The sequence below is a fragment of the Palaemon carinicauda genome, chromosome 3, assembly GCF_036898095.1.
Source record: "Palaemon carinicauda isolate YSFRI2023 chromosome 3, ASM3689809v2, whole genome shotgun sequence".
Classification (NCBI taxonomy): domain Eukaryota; kingdom Metazoa; phylum Arthropoda; class Malacostraca; order Decapoda; family Palaemonidae; genus Palaemon; species Palaemon carinicauda.
In genome coordinates, this window is record NC_090727.1 from 33,445,584 (window position 1) to 33,450,583 (window position 5,000).

General features: G+C 33.4%; 1 long non-coding RNA gene across 2 annotated transcripts in view; it reads left to right on the forward strand.

Annotated features, from left to right (window-relative positions):
• Positions 1 to 1,701, forward strand: part of LOC137638241 (uncharacterized) — a 12,548-nt gene extending 10,847 nt beyond the window's left edge. Inside the window, exons 3-4 of one of the 2 annotated variants that reach the window (XR_011043943.1) lie at positions 1 to 437; positions 1,600 to 1,701. The exon at positions 1 to 437 is cut by the window's left edge and continues 2,819 nt beyond it. This is a non-coding gene — a long non-coding RNA (uncharacterized lncRNA). The remainder of the gene's footprint in view (positions 438 to 1,599) is intronic. The other variant, XR_011043944.1, reaches the window with a different exon arrangement.
• Positions 1,702 to 5,000: the final 3,299 nt, after the last annotated feature.

Consider the following 5,000-nt stretch of genomic DNA (forward strand, 5'->3'; position numbering starts at 1 on the left):
TTCTATTATTATTTAGGGGTCTGTAAACTACAATATTCACTAGTTTTTTCAATTAAAATTTTACCACAATCAATTCACACTTTCCCTTGATTTATGTCTCTTCTATATATTGTGGTTCCCCCTTGATTCTTATTTGTTCTGTCTGATCTATAAGTTTGGAAACCCTTTATCTGGTCATCACTGCCAATCTCTTGGGAATATCATGTTTCACATATATCTAATATATATATTTTTTCAATATGGGTTAGTTCTTCTAAGAACTCTATTTTCCTTTTAGAGTTACTCGTGACATCACAGTCCTTTTCACCACCAGTGAGTCTCGTCTCGTCTCGTCTTGCTTGAGTCTGGTTACCTCCGCCAACGAAGATGGAAGGTTATGTTTTCATCCACAGTTTGTGTGTTTGTTTGTGAACAGCTTCCTGGCCACAATTCTAATGGTAAAGTAATGAAACTTGCAGGGATTAAGTGTTGTGTAAATAGCTATAAATGATTATATTTTGGAAGGTCAAGGGTACAGTCAAGAAAAATTTTTAATTCACACAATCATCCAAAAGTTTGGACATTGATGTCACAGGGACTTCAAACTTGGTGCATATTTGAGAGCCGGAAAATCCATGCCAATTAATACACCTTAATGTTGAAGGTCAAGGTCAAGCAAAAGGTCGAGAAATAAGCAGCGGCGGAGGAGCTCTGTGCTCTACTGAGTGCCCCTCTAATTCCCTCCTTAATCCAATGGGTTACTGGATTCATTTATATCTGAAGATTCTCTTATTAATATATCATGCTCTTTATCCTCTGCTATTGGTATTATTATTATTAATTGTTATTAGTTATTATTACTTGTTTTTGTTATTCATTATTAGTTATTTATTGGTTATTAATTTATTATTTACTTATCTCTTTGTTTTTTTATTGTTTATTATTTATTGTTTATCATTTATTATTTATTATTAAAAAATGAAGGATATTAACCATCACAATGAGTCAGCTTGGCTCATATAGAGGTGGCTCAAATAAAATTTTTGAAGAAAAATATATTTCCCATCGAAGATAACAAATAAATAAACAAAACATATGGTTTATATATAAATAAAAACAATTTAATTAAAAGTTTGTGATAATGAAAGACTCATATCCTAAATTTAAAACCAGTTTCTTGAAAATTTTAAAATCTTAAAGTTGGAGAAATTATCAGAGACCCATGAAATATCAGGTAATGTAAAATCATTCAATAACTTATTCTTTTATGATTTACATTTGTTTTGTGAACATTCATGAGCTATTTACGGCTTTTAAGGTTTATTTATGATATAATATAATTTTCTTTTATTAATGTGCACAAATCTGCATTCAAATACTTATTTACAGACCTTGCCTTTTTTTACTTTTTGGTCCTCGCATTTGCGTTTATGTTTATACGTAATATACGTAAAGAAAAGGAAATGAATAAATTTTCTACTTTCGAAGGGACCGTCTCCTTTCCTCTTCATAAAACAAAAACGTGGGTTTATTTTATTTATCCTATATACACGGAAAAGTGTGTATTTTAATGCATGTTTATAAACCTTACATTTGTTAATCTCCCCCTACTGCCTTCAGGACCCAATGCACCTGGGAGGTTCATCATGTGGTACCGGAATGGAACGGCAATTTTGGCTCTGTGGCATCGGCCTCACCCGGCCGGAATCTACTCCCATTACCAAGTAAGTGGATACGACACCAAAGGATTTATTGTAATGGGTTTGGTGTCTTATAAGGAATGGACAACCGGCCTTAATTTGTAGTTATTAGCTCTAAAAGTTTCTTTTTTTTAAATATCTTTTTTAAAATTATGATAATAAAAATTAGCACAAAGGTGTACTTATTGTGTATGGGTGTGGCTGAATGCGCTACGTGTATGCATAATGATATCAATGTAGACTTATTTGATATTGATTATTCACTTTATAGAACATTTTCATTTTATGCATGACACTAGATTTGTACAGTTTGGTCTTTATTGTCCACTGCAGGACATTTTATCTGATACTGGAAAATATTTGCAATTCCGGCTAACCTTTATATATATATATATATATATATATATATATATATATATATATATATATATATATATATATATATACATATATATATATATATATATATATATATATATATATATATATATATATATATATATATATATATATATATATATAAACAACCATCCACTCTCTATCTGTCAAAATCATGGGAATGTTTTGGCCTAATATTATTATCAATATTATTATTATGTTGGTATGAAATCCATATCCCTCTCCATCTGGTAACAGTTCCATTTACTGTATTGTCGCCTTATCTGTTTAAAATGTTAGATATATATCGACACCAGATATTTCCTTAGTTCACCTAAGTACTGCAACGTAGTATGCATATCTCACTGGCATTATCAGTAAGATGAACATGCTGTGCTTGAAAGGCTAAGTGACACTGGGCTGTTTCCACTTTCGTTGTTCTTGTTTCAATTTTTAAAGATATCATTACATTTGAATTTTTTATACTTTACTTTTATTCTGACGGCTGTTTTTTTTTTTTCCCCGGTCCTCTACAGCAGGGGAGCCCTACTCTCTACAGGACATACACTCTCATTATACCTTGTTCGCTCAGAGTATTCAACATTTTATATCACGTATTGCTCATTTACTGTTAAATCATCACTGTCAAAGGACATATATTGTGGAGAGAGAGAGAGAGAGAGAGAGAGAGAGAGAGAGAGAGAGAGAGAGAGAGAGAGAGAGAGAGAGAGCGCGCGCTAATTCCACCTCTGTCCTTGCTGTTCTATGCCTTCTAATATTTGTTTGCCCTTCCCTTATCAGCTCCTCTTTTTTTTTCTTTCCTATATTAATTTCCTCCTCTTTGATAGTCATCGCCATCGTTACCCTTGCCCTATTCCTTTCTTCCCTATTCTCTTCTGTACTCTGCTCTCCCTATTCCTCATCTCCATAATTTCACTTCACCTTTTTTTTCCCATTTTCCATATTCCTTCCTCTTTCCTCTACGTATCATTAGAGTCGATATTGGTTCTGGAATACTTCATCCGTTTTTTTTTTTCTGTAGTTCTGCGTTTTCTCTTTATGGGGAGAGAGAGAGAGAGAGAGAGAGAGAGAGAGAGAGAGAGAGAGAGAGAGAGAGAGAGAGAGAGAGAGAGAGAGAGAAGCGGTGGCGTAATTTAAGTGAGCTCTCATTTAACCATTTTCATTTTACTGAAACAGTCGTTGACTGTCTCTCCCTTATAATATTTTCTTGTTGTAACCCGATTTTTTTTTTTTGGGGGGGGGGGGGCATATCCTCTAGCTGCTACTGTCTTATAAAGTTGAAATGTTCAGAATGATTGTCTTTCATTTCCTTAAATGTCCCTAGTGGAATCTTTCATGAATTTCATATTATTGCATATGTTCATCATATCGTTAATTATCATAGAACTCCTCATCCATCCCACCGTTACTAGCACTGATTGTACCTTTTGTCTCATCATATATTATTATTATTATTATTATTATTATTGTTATTATTATTATTATTATTATTATTATTATTATTGTTAGTAGTAGTAGTAGTAGTAGTAGTAGCTAGGTTAGAACCCTAGTCAGAAAACCAGGATGCAATAATGCTATAAGCTGAAGGGGTCCAACAAGATAAAATACCCCAGTGAGGGAATTAAATAAGGCAATTAATAAACTACAAGAGAATTAGTGAACAATTAAAAAAAAATAGACTGAGAACAATAACAACATTATAATAGATCTTCCATGTACAGTACAAACTTTAAAAGCTTCAAGAAATATGATATATAATAGTGTGTCTGAGAGTTCCTTGAAGCGAGAGATCTCTTCCCCAAGGCAGTGGAAGACCATGGTACAGAAGCTTATGTTACTAATCAAAACTAGTGAATAATGTTGGGATTTTGGCGTGTTCTTCTCCTAAAAAAGCTGCTTACCATAGCTAAAGTCTCTTCTACCCTTACCAAGAGGAAAGTAACCACTGAACGATTTCATTGCAGTAGTTTAACACTTGAGTAAGAAAGAATTGTCTGGTAATCACAGTTTTGCCAGTTTTATGAGGACAGAGCAGAATGTGAAAAAGAATAAGCCAGACTTATCGTTTTTTTTTTTTTTGTAGGCAAAGGAAAAGAGAACCGTAACCAGTGAGAGGGATCTAATGTAATACTGTTTGGCTATTCAAGTCAAAGGACGCAATAACTCTCTAGTGGTAGTATCTCAACGGATGACTGAAATGATATTAAAAAAGTTCCAGATCTCTGTCCTATATTTAATTAAATTTGATGACCAGGGTAACAAGGAGGGAGACTGTGTATTTTGTAGTCAGGAAAGATGGAATAATTATTTCTATACTTGGATTTGGCGGTTCTTTGTCCAAACCTGATTAAAAACCGTTGAATCAGAAGCTTGTGGTTTCCATAAAGTTCTTGAAACAGTTTACGTTGATGTTCAAAAACTCGTCAAATTAAAATCTTGTCCTTGGAGGTACTCTTTTCCAGCAAAAGTACATCAACAAATATACATGGACTTCACCATGTGGCAATTACTGAAATAAAATAGATCACATAACCATTAATAAAGAGAGGAGGCCAGAAATGTAAGAAGCCTGCGAAGTGCAGATATTGGTAGTGATCACCAGGTTCTCGTTGACACACTGAAATTAAAACTGAAAGCACTCAACAGAAATGTAGATAGAATACCTAGGTTCGATACAACCAAGGTTCTGGAAGATGATCACAGAGAAACATTTGCAATTGAATGTAGTAATCGATTGGAAGTCTTAGAGACTTTGAGAGATGAAGGACAGACAAATAATGAAGAATGGTGTGATATTTTAGGACATGCACTTAAAGGGAGAAGCCATGGATATCAAGTGATACTTAGGATACTATAAAAAGAAACAGAGACAGATATTGAATGTTGAAGGTTGTCGAGGAAGTAAGAAAAATTCCAAAGTAG